The sequence below is a fragment of the Peromyscus maniculatus genome, chromosome 3 (genome assembly GCF_049852395.1).
Source record: "Peromyscus maniculatus bairdii isolate BWxNUB_F1_BW_parent chromosome 3, HU_Pman_BW_mat_3.1, whole genome shotgun sequence".
In the NCBI taxonomy this organism is placed as follows: domain Eukaryota; kingdom Metazoa; phylum Chordata; class Mammalia; order Rodentia; family Cricetidae; genus Peromyscus; species Peromyscus maniculatus.
The window spans coordinates 8,121,737-8,142,853 of record NC_134854.1 but is presented as its reverse complement, the minus strand read 5'-3'; the positions used below and the strand labels follow the sequence as shown (position 1 = coordinate 8,142,853).

At 36.8% G+C, this 21,117-nt stretch overlaps 1 pseudogene; it reads right to left on the bottom strand.

The window, feature by feature from the left end:
• Positions 1–10,004: 10,004 nt before the first annotated feature.
• Positions 10,005–19,020, bottom strand: LOC102926867 (ubiquitin-like domain-containing CTD phosphatase 1 pseudogene; annotated as a pseudogene).
• Between the last annotated feature and the right edge of the window lie 2,097 nt (positions 19,021–21,117).

The following is a 21,117-nucleotide window of genomic DNA, read 5'->3' as shown; positions in this document are numbered from 1 at the left end:
AATGGTCTGTTTGGCTCACTTTTAATAGAGTGAAATCAGCATGTTACCCACATCTTTAGGTCTGTTATGGATCCTCAATTGCATTTCTAAATTTTTTATTTGTTGATTAGGTTAGGGTCTTTATTTTGATAACTTTTGACAAGATGTTGACATCTCTGAGATTCCACAGAGATGAGGCCTTACTGTCTTACACCTACAGACAATTTAAAAGGCTAATTTAGCACTAAAGATTGAGAAAAACCACTTTAGTCATGTGAAATAAAGTAATTACAAGATCAATACCCACCCAGTTTCCACAAGTGACCACATCACAGCCGTGTTATAATTTTCACAATTACAATATATTAAATGTCTTCATAATAGGTAAAATATGACAACTTTTAAAACTATCTTTTCCCCAAGGGAATCTATTCAAATTTATCCTTTTTTTCTTGTTTAAGTTTTATCCTGATAGATTTTTTTTCTGGAAGTTTTTTAAAAATGAAACTACAGAAGAAGGAAAGTAATATTTTTCTGTTAGAGTTCAAAATAGAGTAGCTGGCTTGAGTGACAAATGCCATGGTCTTGTTAGTTTTATGAGCTTTGAGTCTTGAAGACTAATGTGTGAATTAGCTGTGTTTATAGGCCATAAGTAACATTTATTAGTTGAAAGCAGCAAAAATACTGCATTCAGCAATTGTCAATATGTGTTCAAATTGGCTTTATATTGGGGTAATCAGTGTCAAGCTTACCCTGATCTCTCTTCTCACATATACATATTGCTTGATTTTATTTACAGGTCCTTTTAAGGCATACAAACAGATGGTTTGATTTAGAAAGCTTTGCCTTATCCAGAAAAATTAGCATTAGTCCAGATGGACTTTCAGGCTTCAGTGCCAATATTGTACCTCCACCATATGGACAGGAAAATGTATGGCAGGAGACACAATGTTCCACTTTACGCTTTTACACAGATAATGTTTGATTACTTGTTCATGCTCATTAATTCCTGTTATTAGGGAAGCAGGGAATGGAAATGCTCAGAAATAAACACTTTAAAAATAGTAATTTTAAGATGACTAGCAGTTTCATAATTAGCAAATTGCATATTAGCAGGTTTTTTTAAATTCTTCAAGTCAGTAAAACTTGAAAAAACTTCAAAATTACTTAAAAAGAGCCGGGCGGTGGTGGCGCACGCCTTTAATCCCAGCACTCGGGAGGCAGAGCCAGGTGGATCTCTGTGAGTTCGAGGCCAGCCTGGGCTACCAAGTGAGCTCCAGGAAAGGCGCAAAGCTACGCAGAGAAACCCTGTCTTGAAAAAAAAAAAAATTACTTAAAAAGATAAAAATACAACTGTAGTTAGAGCTCTGATGCTGACCTATTTATAGAGCAGGTGCACTCATGAGCACAATCTATATTTGATGACAACTTAGTGTCAAATCACTGTAAATCTTCTAGAATTCATAAGTAAGTTCCTGTGGTGATTAAATTATGAATTTGATCTTACAGTAAGACAAGCAAATCTCTTAATAACAAAAGTCACTTTTCCAAAATAAATTGATAAAAATACTGTTTTCCGCAGACAGAAATTTCTTCAACCATTTTAGATTCCATGAAATGAATAAAAAATTGATTGTTATCAGGAAAGGAAATTTATTAAGGAGCTTTATATGAAAAATGGCATTTCCTTTTTCATGGGGAATCATCTACACTGCTGCTTTATTGAAAATTATCTTTGCTGAAAATGTTTCAATCTCGTCAAAAAACAACAAAGGCAAAACACTCATTATATCTTATTCTCATATTGGGATAAATATTAATACTTAAGTTTGCACTTATCTGCCATTTGAATAATTTTAAGATAAGTACTGAAACTAAGTTTTTTTCTTTTTTCTTTTTAAATTTTATACTTTGATTTGTTTTTACATATCAGCCACAGATTCCCTTGTCCTCCCTCCTCCCGCTCTCCCCACCCTCCCCCCAGCCCACCCCCATTCCCATCTCCTCCAGGGCAAGGACTCCCCTGGGGATTCAGATCAGCCTGGTAGATTCAGTCCAGGCAGGTCCAGTTCCCTCCTCCCAGGCTGAGCAAAGTGTCCCTGCATAAGCCCCAGGTTCCAAACAGCCAGCACATGCACTGAGCACAGGACCCGGTCCCACTGCCTGGGGACCTCCCAGACAGATCAAGCTAATCAACTGTCTCACTTATCCAGAGGGCCTGATCCAGTTGGGGGCTCCCCAGCTATTAGTTCATAGTTTATGTGTTTCCACTAGTTTTCAAGATTTTTTCCAATCTTGATCTCAACAATTCTTGCTCAAACAATCCCTCCTCTTTCTCACCGATTGGACTCCTAGAGCTCCACCTGGGGCCTGGCCTTGGATCTCTGCATCCGCTTCCATCAGACATTGGATGAGATTTCTAGCACGACAGTTAGGGTGTTTGGCCATCCTCTCATCAGAGTAGGTCAGTTTGGGCTTTCTCTCGACCATTGCCAGTAGTCTATTGTGGCGATATCTTTGTGGATTTCTGTGGACCTCTCTTGCACTTTGCTTTTTCCTATTCCCATGGGGTCTTCATTTATTATGGTCTATTTTTCCCTGTTCTCCCTCTCTGTTCTTGATCCAGCTGGGATCTCCCGCTCCCCCAAGCTCTCTTTTCCCCCACCCTTGTCCTTCATTAACCCCCCTTCATGTCCAGTTTGCTCATGTAGATCTCATCCATTTCTCTGTCATTGTGTGATCCCTGTGTCTTTCTTAGCCTGCTACTCACAACTCCAGGGAGGCTACCTAGAAAACAGGAAACTATAAATTTTTGTGTGAAATAAAATTATCATAAATTCAGAATGGTTTAATAGATTACTAATTATGTTATTTATTTTTATATTGAAATGGTTAAAATAGTACCAAAGACCTTGGAGATTCCAATATAAAAATAGTCATTGTTTTTCAATAATTAAACAATTTCATAACATTGGATAATTGATGTTTGAAATACCTTGAAGGAACTTCTAGATATTTAAGTCATAAATTTGTAGGAATCTCCAAAATATAATTATCATAAATGCAGAATGTTTCTTTGGATTACTAAACTGGTCATGTTATTTCTTGTTTTCTTTATGAGTTAAATACCCAAGCACAACTTTTTAATCTAAACAGTAAGATTGATAGGTTTTGAAGAAAAATTAGTAAAAATAGAGACATTGGACCAAAGGAAAAAAGGACACATTAATATAGCTTAAATCTTAATCTCAGGCTTAGCTTTCATCTTACTTGAATGCATTCCAGTGGGATATATTGACATAGGGAACCTGAGACACATAACAGCACCAGCCTTGGATTTTAGATAATATACTTTCAATAATTTATGATGCTCATGATTATGTCACATGGCAGCATTTCCTTGCCCATCTAGAAGTCACCATCTCTGCTTGGTCCAATGTTATTCTATAGTTTTGTCAGTTAAGAATTTCTTAATATATTTTCTTTAAAAAAATGTAAGAGTGAACAAGTACTTGCTTCTATCAGTAATACATTCTGATATCTACTGAATATCAGGTTTCCTCCGTGATGAAAGGAAGAACCAGAAGGAATGAGGTTAACTTTTCAGCAACCCCTCCCTCCGTATGTTGAATGTTGATGACTTGTATGGAGGTCATGACTCTTCCAGACTTGGCAGCCATACATCAGATGGAGACAGAGATGCAATCATAGCAGGCACAGCAAAGCAGAATAGTTGAATAAGCTTCATTTATTTACAGTACTGATTACCAGTGCTTAGCATCTGCATCTAAACTATGACTTAAAGCACAGTGTGAATGTTCTCATTGATTGAATATAAAGTTAAGAATTTAACTGATATGATGATATTTTATGGGATCTCTGTGCTTTGAAAAGGATATAATCATCCTTTGGAATAGTTGACTAATCACAGTATTTTATTCTCTCAAATTCATACAAAAAGTGAAACAATGGCATAATCATTTTTGAATTCTACTTCTATTTTGATACATGAATGCATTCCATTCTCTCTGTGTCTTTCTGGTTCCAAAATCATTTGACATGCTGCTGAGAAGTGCAGCAAATAACCCAGACAATGTAGGCAGATATTTGAATTCATTAAGTGAAAGGTGGGGTGCACAGATCTACATTCTATGAGAATTGGAGAGAAAAACAGTTTTGAGCAGCACAGTAGATAAGAGACTTCATGCTCTCTCAGAACAGCACCTTTTATGAACAGGCCTCTATTTGAGCTCTCTCATCCTGAGCTGGGTACAAATAAATGTTTTCTTACCATATCAAAATACCAAAATATTTACACCAAAAGAGAGGAAAAGGTAAGCAAGTTCAGGTCAAACCAAGGCACATTTTTCTTTCAAATAATTTTGTAAAAGTAAGCCTGTAGCCTCAGAGTTTGAAGTGTGGTGTGGTGATGGCTGCAGTTTGGGTAAAGGTTATTGGTTATGCTGACTTTATTACGGATGTATTGTAAATTTTAAATGTAAAGTCTACCATTAATTCAACACCTGGCTGTAACAATATTTCATATAACAAGAAAAGAAACATCACTCACTTTACAAAATATATTTTAATTTGAGTGATATTTTATAGATTATATTGTGGTGTATCAATAATCACAAGCTTTGAGCTAACACAAGGTCGCTTAGAGATGTTTTCAAAATCCACATTGTAAGGCCCATGTCTTTCTCTCCTTTCCAGATGGGAGCTCCAGGGCGGGATGGGAGTTCTTGTCCAGATGGGAGGTCTGGGGAAGAATGGGAGCTGGGTGGTCTCTAAGTCTCAGGAAGTGGCTGGGGTCTCAGGCAGATGGGCATGGGGGCAGGGCATGGAGATTGCAGGGTCTGCCGGGGGTCTTGGAGAAGCGGAACCCTCCGGGTGCGAGTGGAGGGGATCCTGCACGATGGCCAGAACCTGGGGCCAAGTTGGGCAGGTCTTCCCCAGAATGGCTGGTGCTCAGGGATGGGATCTAAGGGCAGACCTCTCTGGGTCTGTAAGGCCCATGTCTCAACCTTAATGTTAATGATTGTCAGATCAGCGCCTTGAATCTGCATTTTGTATGGGTCCTCAAGTGGTTATGGTGATGGTGGTTTAGGGACCACATATAGATCCTGTAATATGTTTTAGTGGGTAACATAATAAACATTTTAGACTTATAGACTATGCATTCTCTGTCATAACTTCTCAAATCTGTCATTGCAGCTCAAAGACATGTAAGCAATATAATATACAAGCAAATCCTTTATTTATTCTAAATAAAGTTTATTTCCAATATCAAGTCATGTGACTAGATTTGGCCACGGTGGAAACACAAATTACAAACCAATCTCTGCTCTAGAACAGGTTTTTTCAACTTCAGAACTCGGGTATCTTGGAATGAAGGAACAATGGTGTTAGGCAGAGATGGCTCTGCCTTGTAGGATGTGGAGGAACATACTTTTCCTTTATCCACAAGATTCCTGCTGCACATCTGCAAATGTTAAATCAAAGGTGTTTCCATAGTTTGTCATGTATCTCCTGAGGACTGAGATTTCTCTTATTTGAAAGCTACTACTGTATTGGAGAATGAATTATTACACAAATGAGGATGTTGTGATAGAAAACCAGTGGATTTGTAATCCAAGTGAATGAAAGCCTGAGCAATCATAGCAAATGTTTCTCACTCCCTCTTTATCTTGAGATTCCTTCATATAGCAAGCAGCAGTGTGGGAGCCAGTTTTGGAATGTGTCAGAGAATTAAATAAAGTTGTTATTTTGAAAGATGCTAAGGATGACTCAAGTATGACATGTGGTGCTGGCTTCCAATTAAAACCTGTCTGCTAGGTAAGTGACATGAGATAAATGCCACCAACAACCTGTTTTCAAGGTATGCATACCAATTAGTGGATGAACTGAGACTTAGTATTTAGAACGAAGAGGAAAATGAATCTTGGCCTTTTAGTTAATACAGTTCCCAGAGAGTCTAGAGACTTCTGTTGGCAAGCATCAAAAATAATTTACAAAGTAACACCAAGGTGCAATTTCTCAGGTTCACCAGCCACCTCAGGTACAGGTGCTGAGAACAGAACTCCCACCCACTGGAAGAGCAGACCGGACTCTCAACTGTTGAGCCACCTCACCAGCACATTTAAGGTTTAATTTTAAGATGCTTCCCATGTGAGACGATGCATATTAAAGTCTAAAAGACACTATTACTGCATGTACTTGGAAACAGAATGTTTCCAAGTTTTTCTTTCCTTCAGTCCAAATTCAATAAAAAAGACAGATAGTTAGCCAACACCAACTCTGCTGGACCATGATTTCTTCCACTTCTGCTTGAGCTGCTGCCAAGAAATTTAAAGAAAAATACAACTCTTAAAAACTAAAGTTCCAGGTGCTGAGAGCCATTTATTTGTTACAGTCACAAACCATTCAATGAGCTTATGGTTTGTTGCTGGGTACAATGAAGGTGAACAAGAAGAGGTGATTATAAAAGTGTCCAAATAATTAATGGGAAGAATAGCATGAAAAGTCAGTTTTGTCAAAATAAGAACTCTTAAGGACAAAAAAAATCCATTCTAAGAATGGTGATAGGAGCACAACATTTAATTCCTAAGTATAAGAACTAAATGAAGAAACTGAAGGTGAGGCTCAATAAAATATTGCTTGATTCAGCATATGATCCCATCATATTAATGTGCAGCACATCACTATTTAATGTGCAACACATCACTATTTAAATAAGCGTCTTCATTCATTGCTGTCCATGACCAGTGGTTGATTCACTAGTTCACATTGTAAATCATACATAACAAGTCTGCACATATACAGAAATTTGCCAATAAAACTGTCATTGAAAGTTTAACTCATTACAAACTATATATATATATATATATATATATATATATATATATATATATATATATATATTCTTAAAAAGTTGTTCAACCAGGTCCTCCCCTTGTGATTTTATCTGTAATATTATGCTAAGCTGGAAATTTCACTCTGTTAAATAATTATTCCTTTTATTTCTCTAATTCTATCAACAAAATCTATTATTCAAAATCCAGTATGAACAGAGCAGCCTAAAATCCCCAGAGCTATTGTTTTAAAAATTACACATGAAAAATCTATCTCAGGTCTTACTTCTTATATATATATTTAAAATCTTCATGCAGTTTTTTGCTAGACTGTAAAATGGTGCTATATCTTAAATAAGTAATCTCTATAATAAAATGTCTTCAAAAATAATATAATAAACAAGATATTTTCCATGATGCTAAACTGAGGCAATATGATATCAATCTTAAAAATATTTTCCTCAGTTTTACTACTGTTATTTTTTGATTCAGAATATAATTTCCAACTCTAATTGAATGCCCCTAGAGAATAATTCAGATAATCAACTTCAGTTACGTTCAGATTGTAGCATCTTTAATAGTGTCTATTGTCAACATGATGAGCTCTAGAGTCACCTAGAGGACTGAAGGTAGATTTCTGGGCATGTCTGTGGAGGATTATTTCAATTAGGTTAATTGAGGTGGAAAGATCTAAGTCTGTGGTGTGTGGTGCCATTTCCTTGCCTAGGTTGCTGAATTATATAAAAAGGAGAAACTGAGCTGAGTGTGAGCATTCATCACTCTCTGCTTTTGACTGTGGAGGCAATGTGACCAGCTGCCTCAGGCTCCTGCTCCTGTAACTTCTTTGTCATGATGGAATATGACCTCAAATTGTGAGCCAAAATAAATCTCTTTCCCTTAAATTAGTTTTGTCAAAGTATATTTTAAGAAAAGATATTTATTATTTACACTTGTTGGTAAACTGAGTCACATATGATGACTGAAAAATGAGAGACACTCAAGGATGTGATAAAGCCTTGAAAGGAGCAGAGAACAGCCTCAAAAGACTGAGCAGCTTTGCAGAAATGTATTTATTTACTGGTACACAAGTTATTTTTTTATTAAGAAATTGTTTATTCATTTTACATACTAATCACAGACCCCCCTCTTTCCTTCTTCTGCCCCTCCAGCCTGCCCCACCCTGCACACCCCCAACTTCCTCCTACAAGAAGGTAAGGCTCTTCATGGGGAGTCAGCAGAACCTGGTACATTCAGTAGAGACAGATTCAAGCTCCCTCCACCCCCTGCCTCCATAGGTAGTGGGCTCCAAAAATCCAGCTCATGTACCAGGGATGGATCCTGATCCTACTGCCAGAGGGCCCCTTAAGCAAATCAAGCTATACAACTATCTCACTTACACAGAGGGCCTAGTCTAGTCCTGTGGAGGCTCCACAGGTGTTGGTCTAAATTTCCTGAGTTCCCATTAGTTTGGTTTGGTTACCCCAGTAATAAGATTGGTGAATACCCTAACTGTCATCATAGAGCCTTTCTCCAGTAACTGATGGAAGCAGATGCAGAGATCCACAGCCAAACTCCAGGTCAAGCTCCACAAAAGTTATTTCTAAAGTAAGTCAAGTTCCTCATACCTGAGGCTCTGCTCTGGTCTATGTGCTGCCCGAAGAAACACACGACCTACACACTTCTCGGTCCTAATTGTGCGTGGTTTGCAGTGCTCAATAATGCAAGAATTCCAGGTTGGTCAGGAACATCTTGTGACTGACGTCATATGAAGGCCATAGAGCTCCTTCAGAAAAGCAGCTCCACAAATCTCAGAAGACAATCACTGATCAGATACAAATGAGTTACTCAGGGTTTGGTGCACCACAACACAATCCCACCACTCCAGTTTGGTGTTCATGCCAGATACAATAGCTTACCTGTGTTCTCACTATATACAGTACTAAATAGAACAATGTACACCATATTCATTTAAAAGGAACAATTCCCTTCAGATGCAGGAACTATATAAAGCAATACTGTTAAAACAAAATATTGCATATCTGCAGGCTTAAGCATTGCAAGTAACTGGTATTTTTATTCTTATGGCTAGATATGTTTGCTGCAATGGTGTCAGTAGTTAGCAATGACACACTGGTGGAGCAGAAAGAAATGCTATCCATGCTTCTGAGAGAAAAGTCGGTGAATGTGCCTTTGTACTACTGTGGTAAGATGTGCTCATGACTGTGGTTTTAAGGAGAAGTGCTTATACTTAGCAACAGAGAAAGAAACATACTCTTGTCCTATAGTGTCATTTTGGTCTGCTTGTTGCCCTGCCATCTGGGGCATAGCTTCAACATGCAGATGTCCTCTCTTCTTAAAGAACACTGACACAATCTTCCTGGTCCACTGCAGAAGAGAAACTGGGACAAGGAAGGACAACTCTTGAGAGTTTTCAGCATAACAAACATGGTTGTTATTAAAACCTGGTTTGGGCTTTTTGTTTTTTAAGTGGAAAAATGCTAGCTAGTTACAAGATTGGTTTGGTCTCAGACTCAGGCAGCTGACTATACAAGGACACAAAGGCATAAGACAAAAGTTGTTTCCAAAGTCACAAGATGCCACTGGTGGATTTACTTTTTGCTCCACTTCTCCTCTTCTTTTCTTTTTTCCATTTTATAGAGGGTTTGGAAAACACCTCAATAATCAATGCCAGATAATATTTTCTTCAAGAGTAAATTAGCATCAAGGGAAGAGAACTTTTTAACATTTTGTTATGATCTTTAAAAAAATACAAAATTAAATTTACAAAGTGCTAGAAGACCCCAGCTAGGCAGCCTGGCATCTGCTTCAATGTCCAGTAAAATCATGGTAATGCTGAGCAAAGAAACAAAGGTCCACTGTAGCTGGTAGTTGTTCCAGCTTTGCCCTGGAAGTACTAAAGGAGCCCTTAAGACCCGCTATCCGGACATGCCGTCTCTCTTGGTTCCTGGATCCTGGACGCTGGAGATAGACCCAGCAGAGTTCTCCAGAGAACACCACTAGACTGCACTTCACCTCTCCCTGTAACCTACCCCTTTACTTGTAAGTTAACCCACAAAATAAACCTCCCTTTTAACTATGTGAAATTGCCTTAATACTTCCACCAATAGCCCATGGGTCTCAAGGACCTTCAGCTGTGAGTGTCACTAGTAGCTACTGTCCTTGCTTCTTTGATAGATACCTTTTTCCCAGTACCTGTGCTTGGCTATCTCCTTGAGACACTGAAAGAGCTTCACCAGTTCTTTGTCTTTATTTTGATTTGAATGCACTTTCATGAAACCGCCTATTTTCAGTCCGTTCTGTAGATTCATGAGAAATTTTGTTCCTATGTCATCAAATATATATATTGCTGGAGAACTCAGAAAACTTCCCAAATAACACCAAGAGGCTTCACATCAATGAGCCCTCTCTCCTTGGAATGTGCAAGGTGAACCGTCCAGCATGGCAGAAATCTTATAATTGGCATTTGTGCTCACTCCAAGTTCTTTCATTTCAGCTTAAATCCACTTCATATTTGTTGCATACCAAATAACAATGTCGTAATCTTCATATGCAGATGTTGGAAATTCCTGAAGATATTATCTCAATAATATACCCCAGTCTCTGCACAAGACCTATGATCAAGTAATGTATAATTGACATCCAGCGCCAGAAGTTCTTTCCCTTCCCTGAACAGTTCAGTACTTCCACTCTGTAATCTCTGATTCTGTGAGAGATCCTCAGTAAGTTTTCTTCCCTATTTTCTACTTCAACTACTTCATCTTCAATGTCAATGTCAATGATGACATCACAGCCAGTGGGAGAAAATACAACATCTTCAAGCTTTCCTCACAATTTCCCATTTTGATTTTGGTATTTTGTTTCATAGTGAAAGCTCCAAGCTTAACATCATTTTCTGCAGGTTTGGCTTTAACTTTGAGTCCCAGTAATTTCTGGTCTCTGGAAGCACTCCTGTAAGAGTATTGAGAAACTGCTTGAGATCCAGCACAGTATCATCTTCAGAAAGCATGGTCATTGAATACTGCTGCCCACTCCATTTCACAATGATGGGGAGCACTATTCTTCAGGCTTATGAAATCGTAGCTTTCTGTCAGAATCAACCACCTGGAGAGTGGCAGAACCCATCACAGAGGGTGCAAAAACTGGCCACAGTAGAACCTAAGCAGACCGGAAGTCTTGTTAAAGTATTTTAACACAGCAACAGTATAAGTAATGAAAAACGTCTCCTGGACATTTTATGAATAAAGTTAAAAGTTTTTTTTTTTTATTTAAAAAAATGCATCCATTGGGCTGAGGGCTTGGTAAAGTATCTGCCAAATGAACATTAGGATTTGGATTTGGGTCTCCACTACACACATAAAATCAAGCTGCAGGCTGGCAGTAAATAACTGAAGCTCATGGGCCAGCCAATCTAGCCTATTAATGAACTCAGGTCCATTTGGAGGCCATGTTTCAAAAACAAAAGTGGATAGCTGTTGACACATGGCCTCAACCTCTGGCCTGAATATGCATTCATGTGATTGACAGCAAGTGCATGCTCACTCGCTTACACACACACACACACACACACACAGACACACACACACAGACACACACACATACAAGTTTTGTTTCAATATAATTAATTGAGATAGTAGACTTTTAAAGTACAAAATAAATGTTAAATGAATGATTTGGAACTCTATGAAGTCAAGTGCACAAAGAACTGCAGACCTAATAAACTATAATCAAATGGGGGAAAACAATTATGTCACCAGTTATTTAGAATATCTGCTTTTAGGGACATTTCAATAACTGTAATTTATCAGATTGTGGGTCTTCATTGTAAATGCATGACACTATCAATGGTTAAATGAAAAATAAACAGAAAAAGAAATCACCAGTGGAAAAGATAAACTTCCAAATACTCAGAAAATTTGTATACGTTGCCACTTGCTTCTTGTTTTGAAGGTGGCTGTGATCTTATTAGAGTTGCTAATATTTAACACCACAAATAAATATGAGAAATATTGACTCTGATAAAACTGCTATTAAGTAGCAATTTTGAACTTGATTTAGTTATTTTTTCTGGCTTGAAGGTCCAGGCTCCTTCCTAAACTATCTCATAAATCAAAATATTCTAAGGTAGTAGATGTTTGACTGAGATCTTTTCAGGAATACCAGGTTCAAATTAGAACATAAGAAGTCATTTCTTTTAACAGAATAATGCTACTAACTCCCATATATTCTCAGGTTTCTGTCTCTGTGACCCAGGGGGGTTATTTATGAGAGTAGATCCCTGTCTTTCCCTCTCTTCCTCTCTAGTTAATCCAGACAGTATTGTAAACCCATGATTGACAAATTCTATGGAAGAATGGGGTGATGAAAATATTTTTTTAGTTTTTGGGGCATATAGAAACTTAACAAATACACATTAAATACCAAACAGAATAGCAAATGCTGGGACATAATTGAGAATATTTGTTCTTAATTCTTTGTCTCTATTAAACAATCATTTTTACTAATTGTTGGAAATTTTGTAAACATGGCATTTAATTTATTTCATTCTCTGCTCTTTTGTATGAGAACAAATTTAGTGTAACAATCATATAGCAGAGAATTATAAGAGCTCAATGGAGATAGAGAATAACAATATCTACTCACTTGCCCCCATCAAAACATTTCAGGTGGTTCATGTTCATGTAAGCACTTTACCCAGATGTCAAATGAATCAATTCCTCAAACACAACTTTTCCTTGCCTTAAAATATAAGTAATACAATTCATATCTTTAAGAAATGCTGACAGCTGCTGGTACCAAGAGGTCATGGGAGTATACAACAGATGACAACTAGCGTTCAACCTACCAGATTCTCTGATGGGGAGCCCCACTTGGCAAGACCACAGAGTTACTGACTGTTAATGACCAGTTGCTCCTGTCTGTAATTTTTCTCATATGCCTGCTGTGGATATCGTTCTGTATAAATAAAACACTGATTGGTCAGTAACCAGGCAGGAAGTATAGGATAGATGGGACAAGCAGAGAAGAGAATTCTGGAAACAGGAAGGCTGAGTGAGGAGACGCCAGCCTGCTGTCCAGGGAGCAACATGTAATGGCACACAGGTAAAGCCACAAACACATGGCAAGATATAGATTAACAAAAACAGGCTGAGTTTAAGTGTAAGAGCTAGTCAGCTATAAGTGTTTTCCCACTGTGTGTTTACCTCATGAAAATATTCCATCTATTAGGCACACATATTTGTGGGTGGTCAGGAAGATGACTTCTTATGTAACTGTATATAACTTATATAATTATATAATTTCTTATATAACTTATATAACTATATAATTTGATGAATAGAAACATGAAAATATGCTTCATAACTATCTATTGTTCTATGTGACTGTTAAAGGTCTGTGCTCTATTTTTACTTACTGACAGGGCAAACTGGACAAACGAAGTGTTCTTGGGATAGATTACAGGCAGAATTTTCACAGATTTTATTCATGAGAGAACTTGAAGATTTTTGGCCTTGTTGGATTAAAATCCTTAAAAAGAATTGTAGCGAACTAGAAATGACAGTGCAGGTGTTTGGCTTTGTTATATCTTCGTCATTCTAGAGAACCATAGCACCTGTGTTGCCCTAAACGTCCTCCACCGGCACCTGCCCACTCTGATGCCACATACAATTAACACGTCATATTTATTTCTACACCAGTTTTTAATGCAAGATTTTAGGCTCAGTAGACTATGTATAGGTCCTGAGATTCAGGAGATTAACAGAAAAAGGCTGTTAACTGATTAACCATGTCCAGATATTATTAACCACATACACATACATATTCTGTGCCTATTCCTTAAATCTCTCATTGGTTTAGTTTCTTCCCTTGTACCCTTGTGGCTATCCCTTTAAGAGATAGCCAGAGCTTTTTACAACCTACAGCTGTTGTCAGTCACCAATTAAGCTGACCAAGTCTTGACCAAGTGGGACTCTTATCAGAATGCTTGTCTCTGAGAGTTTGCTTTGTAATTTTTACTAACAAGTTTTTAATGAATGGGTATATAAGAAGAAATAACATGAATAAAGAGCACATTGAATAAAGAGCGTTTACCCATGAAATTATTATAGAAATTTTCTTTTCCATCACTCCTGGAAGCAATTCTCTTAAGGAACCCTGGGCAGGAGTAGAGGGCAGGTACCTCAAACCCTACAAAGACGCACTGCTCTTTCTTCATTTAAAACATTGCCTCATTAATACATGAAGAAAAGAAGATACAGGAAGAATGCATGACAAAGAAAAATCCCCAGATCCTCAATTTGGCAAAGACAAAAGGCTCTTAATCTTGCTTTTTTTTTTTTTTTTTTTGGTATTCTTTTTATTTGTTATTGAGAAATAAAATTGGTTCCTTTGGAAAAATGAATAGTACTCAAAGGCTTGACAAGTCTATTTAACATAATAAAAAGGAGCTTATTAAAACAGTTGTATACTCTCAAAGGAACTTAGACAAAAAGACTGAAATTCTTGTGAGTGGTTAAAAAGAAGCAAAGGAAGACTAAGTGGACACACGGATGGGACCTGGTTCTTAGTAAAGTTGTAAATGAAGTAAAATATGAATAATATGTCAACTGCTTGTAGGAGGAGATGTAGACATCTGCCTATGTAGACCAGAGCTTTAAAGCTGCAGAGCATGTGTCCAATGAAATACTACCTTCAAATGTTTATTTCATCAGAAAGCCAAAGGATCAAGATCATAAACTGCACAACTGCATACTAAAACACAAGAAAAATGGCAGTTAGAAAAGAAAAAAGTTAATTTTTGAATTTTCTTTAAAGACAAAGTAATGTTCCCTGTTTTATAGCCTTAACATCATGTAAAGCAACATGGAGAAGTGAAAAGACGGTAAGAAAAAGTTTCTTCATTTATGTTTCGTGATTGCAGGTGCAGAACACATACCAGAGTCAGAGTCCACCTCAGGAAGGGAAATGTTTCTTATCTCCTGTGTTTCAATGTATATATGTGTACAAATGCACAAACCTTTGATTTCATGGATATCTTTTGGATAAAAGGTGATGTGTGCACTGAACACCAACCTCCTTATTTCTTCCAAAATCATTTATTGAATTCTTAAACCTGCAAGAAAAATGTTCTATTTCAGAACTGAAAATCCAGAACTGAAATTTTAATTTCAGAACTGAAAATTTTATACAGTCAAACCTGGTAAAAGATAAATGGCATTCCAATATTCAGAGAAAGAAGTTTGCCATTCAAGCTAAACCAAATATTTCTCTGAGGTCAGCATCCTAAAGGCAAAGGATGCATGTGTGAACAATTGAACCTTGGAGTAACTCTTGCTGATGGTGTCATTTTCAGACTTCTTCATGAGTCTTTTCATCAAAAAGGCTGGCTTAGAGAAGCCCACTGGGTCATTCCTAGAAGTTTCTACTTAGTTCTGATTCTGCTAGTGTGTTTACTTTTCAAATTCTTTCTCAGCTCTATTTTTAGCAAATATAATAAGAGAATGGCTACAGGACCTTTCTTAGCTTGAGAGTAGCTAGTACTAGATATCATAACCCATTAACTTTTTGTTAACTGAGATATAATATATGGCATAGTTCTTGACAGGACTATCGAGTGGCAAAGTTAGACATAGATTTTAAAAATTGAAACTCATGACTGAAGACCTTCAAAACACTTCATTTTGCTCTAGTTGTTTGCATAACTGTATCTGAACAGAATGTTACTTTGTATGAAATCCCTCTTAGGAGTGATACAGAAGGGTTATTTTGATGAGTCATCAAAGAAGGGTAAGAAGTGACTTGATGAATTTAGTAATTAGAGATAAAGTTGTAGCTGGAGTTTTTTCCAGTCCCTCTCGGCCCTGCAGCTGCTCAGAACCAAATAAACACACAGATGCTTATATGAATTAAAACTGTTTGGCTTAATGGCTCAGGCTTCTTGTTAGCTAGATCTTACATCTTAAATTAACTCATTTATATAAATCTATACCTTGCCACATGGTTCATAGATTATTGGTATCTTTACAACTTGCTTCTCATGGCAGTGGCTGGCAGCTGGGTGAGGGTGCTGTATTCTTAATGGGACACAAAGATAATTTTAAGATTATGGAGTAGTCCGTGAGGCTGTATTCTCTGAGCCAGTTGCCTTGAAACAATTCAGGATGTTGGATCATCTGGGCCATGGTGCCATGGGAGACCTTTCAGGTAGTCTTGGCTGGTCAAACCTGATGTATCTTAAACTAGAACAAACCCATAGCCTCTTGCTTCCTGTGTAAACCTGTCATGGCCATGCAGTTTATAAGTAATATAAGTCTCTGTTTGTTTACTTGGGTCTGAGTGGCTACAGGAGCTGGGTGGATACAGGAAAACTCCAGCTACATAAAGTGACACTTGATTGTGTGTAATAACATGGAAACTTTAAATTCTTTAGCTTTGTAGAAATGAGAAAGATCATAGGAAACAACCACTGAAGTATTCCTAGCACACTTCTGCTGAGTGTTTCAACACAGATTACAATACAATCTGACAGTTTATATATTATTTATCTGATATATTAATATCTAAATTAAATGTTATCTATAAAAAGAAAGGAAGAACTTGGAGAGATGGATCAGTAGTTAAGAGCACTTCTAGCTCTTCTAGCACCCACAATAGTCTGTGACTCCACTTCCAGTGGATCCAACTCTTCTGACCTCTGCAGGCACTGCTCACATATGCTAGACAGATATATGAGCAGATAAAACATACACACACATTAAATACAACAATAAAGGAAAACAATAAAAAACAACAATAAAAGAAAAGATGTCATTCTAATAATGCATTCTAAATAGCTTACATTCTAAAACCAAGTTCATAACTTGTTTTGGTTTTAAAGCTCTCATAATTTAATATACTTTAAATCTAGTCAAGTCAAGTGGTTAGGTATAGGGAATAAAAAAACAAGATGTGTTAGGAAAGTTGAAGTGTTCCTGTATTCAGCTTATTTCACTTAGTATTCTGATTTCCAGTTACATCTACATTCCTTTAAGTGGCATGATTTTACTTTGATTTACAGCTAAACAAATTCCATTTATATTTACACACATCCTTTATCTGTTAACCTGTGAATTTGTAATTAGTCAGGTTAAATTTCTTGACAATTGTGAATAGTGAAGCTATAAACATGTATATACAACTATGACTGAACCATGTTGACTTAGCTGACAGACACCCAGGGGAAAGTTATCTTGATGATAAGAATTCTGATAGCCTTAATCTGCACTGCTGTGATGGCTAAGGGTATCGAATGATCAAGTACCTATTAGCCATTTACAATTCTTCCTTTGAGAAATGTAGATTTATTTCATTTTCCCATTTATTCACTGGATGTTTTTTAGTGTGTTCTTTGTTTTGTTTTTTTGAAGTTTGTTGTGGGATATCTTTCTGTATGCTGTGAATATGTGTTGTTCTGATTGGTTGATAAATAAAGCTGCATTGGCCTATGGGAAGGTAGCTTAGAGGCAGGCAGCAAATTGAAACCGACATACAGAGAAAAAAAGGAGAGGAGAGAGACATCTACCGTGTTGAAGGAGAAGCAAGATGCCAGCAGACCAGTAATGTCACTGACACGTGGCAATTTATAAATTAATAGAAATGGGTTAAGTATAGGAAGCTAGCTAGCAAGAAGCCTGCCACAGGCCATAAATTGGTAATTAATATAAGCCTCTGAATGATTATTTTACCACAGGGCTGTTCAGGACCAGAGAAACCTTCCAGCTACAGAAGATTTTTTACATGTAGTAGATATTTATTGTGGTTTGAATGATAATGGATTCAATAGGTTCATATATTTAAATACTTCCTCCCTAAATAGATGGCAGAACTTTTTGGGAGGGAACAAGAGATGTTGGAGGTGTATTGATGGCCTGATATTGTGATTTCTTTTACCATTTTATTAAAAAATAAGACTTGAGAATAAATATTAGGCCATAAACCTGAGCGATCCACGGAGTGACTCAGAGACAATCACCATCTTCTCTCCACTCTCCAGATGGAAAGGGCCTCACTACCTCTTGATTCTTTTTCTTCCTCCTCGTTGTGCCTAGGTATCTCCTTCTGAGTCAGCCAGGGAACTCTATGGTCTCCTCCAGCCACCTGAATGTGGATTTTGCCCTCTGAACTGAGGTCAGAAACTATTTGTCCTCTCAGAGCAATCAACACAAGCAAATCTTCCCCAACAAAGGTGCATGAGTAGAGTGCTGGCAGTGAGGTTGCACATTCCCACACAATTCCCGGTTAGTTCTTTTTGCCTCTTGCTTGTGGAGGGAGATGTAGCTCTCAGCTGCTTCTCCAGTGCCATTCCTGAGGGCCTGCTACCATGTTCCACGATGGTCATGGACTTACACTCTGAAACTGCAAGTCCATTACATTAAACTAGTTCTCTTGTAAGTTGCCCTAGTTTGTGCCATATCCCAACCACAGAAAAGTAACAAAGATGATGTTAATCCTCATTCTCATATATAGTTAAATTACTTTTCAAATTCTGTAGGGTTTTGCTTCACTCCGGCAAGTGTTTCATTTGCTGTTCAGAAGTCCCTTATTTTGATGTAATCCCATTAATAAATTTAAAACAAAGGAGTATTTACTGCCTGAAATGAGGAGATTTATTATACAAACAAAGAAAAGAAGCAATGTAGAAATGAATAATGTAGCTATAATGATCTAAAATTTCATAGCAGGAATAATAAAGAGTAATAGTCATCATGGAAGAGTAAATTTTGACAATTTTTTTCGTTTGTTTTTTTTTTGTTTTGTTTTTTTTTTTTTTTTTTTTTTTTTTTTTTTGATTTTCGAGACAGGGTTGTGCAGCTTTGCGCCTTTCCTGGAACTCACTTGGTAGCCCAGGCTGGCCTCGAACTCACAGAGATCCGCTTACCTCTGCCTCCTGAGTGCTGGGATTAAAGGCGTGCGCCACCACCGCCCGGCCCATTAATTTTGACAATTTTAATAGCAAAGAACCTAAATATTACATAAAAATGGTAAAATATAGTTAAACTTGCTAACCTAAGTTTTATAAAGCCTCCATTGTTCTAAATGAGTATGTCACAGGATAGTACCTTTTAACATGAAGAAATACTTTCACAGGGCTAATTGCCTTTTCTTCATTATTGTCATTGTTCAATCCCATGACTCTAAAATTTTCACATTAAAATTAAATGACACAATGCTTAACCAATAAAATCAATAATTACTACAACATCTGCATGTACTATTTATATATCTCTAATATTGCCCTCACTGTGGTAGTAAGAATTAATCTTAGGTGGTTGAATTCATAATTTTATTCCTTTCAAATGATCATATTGTTTTATTTTCACACAGTTATCAAGACTCAATCTTTGCAAGAAAAAAATGTTTATTTAAGGAAATGGTATTATTATTTTTTGAAGAAAAATGTATTTATTTAAGAAAATGGGATATTGGAAAAAGATAATTAGTAAAAGATGAAATTCTCTCATATAGGAGATGATTTTAGTATTCTGTTCAGTTAATTTAGTCTAATATCAATTAATCATTGTATTTAATATACAGCGCTAATAACGGATTCATGTGATAGCTATCCAGTGTGAATAATATGAGGACAGAAATATTGGTTCTCTCCATATTTGTAGATTTTTAAATTTTTTAACAGATTTTTAGATTTTTATATAGTGAATATGACATGGAATGTCATCATTGAGTTTTGATAACTGAAATAACAAATAACAAATAAGGAACAGTGAGAAAAGGATCAAAGAAGCAGAAATTTTCAAAGTAGAACATGAGAATGTGAGTAACTGTTGTGATCCTTGGGTAACAGAGACACTTTCACCTTAGAGATTGCCTTTGCATATGTCTCATGAACATCCTCTCACTAAAACTTCCCTGCCAATTTAACATTGCCAAAACTATGCCAGGTATAAAAACTGAAATGCTTCAAAAAAAGTATATTTCACGGTTAGTTTTTAAGAACTCAAGATTTCCTGATTACATCCCATGCTTTTAGTTTGAGCACATAGAAAATAGACCTTGACGTTCATTTGTCATCTATAAACTGAACGCACCAATATTCTCCTTCAGACAACTAGCATTTTCCGTGAGATAATACATGATTTAATCTTTCTTAGATGGTTGATATTATCCTGTCTTGCAAAGCTTCCAATAGTGAGGCAAGGCTGAAAGAGGGGACAAGAAAGAGGTAATTGAAAAAAAATGAAGAAAATTATTATTGTAAAGACAAATTGGATGAAATAAGATTAATTAATATGACTAAATTTGGATGAAAATGATTTTCAACACACATTTCTCTGGCAAGAATTTGCTAATGTTCCAGACATGTTTGAAGTATCTCTGCTGTTTACACTGATAATTTTAAAGCATGAAGACAAATGTAGGGACATCTTCCTTGTTTTAATTTATTTTCTTAATATCTCAAGACTTTATTCAGAAATTGCCTCACATATGAATTTCTGAGGTAAGCTGATGAAGTGATGGCTCATATCCATGGTATATACTCTTGTAAAAGCTTCAAGCACACAGATGCCCATGGGGTTCCTTCTTGCTCTATGAAGAGTCTGCAATTTGACAAATAAGGAAGCTACTGATCAATGGGACCATCAGTCTTAGGGCAGAGCCTTGTTGAAATAAAAAAAAAAAAAAGCAATATTTTGAATCAAGTAAGTAATCACACTGGCTACCTATAGTTATTTAGAAAAACATGTCCTGTAGATGTAACCAACTGTCTTATTAAATAAGAAACACAGAACCAATATAAAAGAGAAAGCGAAGAGGTCAGAGCTCAGAGCTAAAATCTCACCCTTCCTCCTGCGGTGGACCTAGCTTCCCGAAAGAGAGCTATTTCCCTGTGTGTCTGTCATTTCATAGTCATTGTGCCTTCTCATTTGTTTTACATAGGTCATCTTCAATCCCTTCAGAGATATACAGAATATGGCATTTAAAATGTTTTAATAACTTAGAAAATTTTTCTTTTTTGAGACATGTCGGCTCCTGGCAGTATCAATCTACTTCAGAGAAAATATGGGCATTGAAGAAACTGCATATAGAGTCAACTTTCATTGTGGCAAAAGTTAGCCACTGGACAACAAAGTATCCTCGAATCAACAGGACAAAACACGACACGACAGACAGAACACGAAACAAAGGACTACTGATTCTTGCCAAAACAAGTGTGGTTATGGCTTCATCAAAAGGCATCTTCTGAGGCCAGGACAATATGGCCCCATCC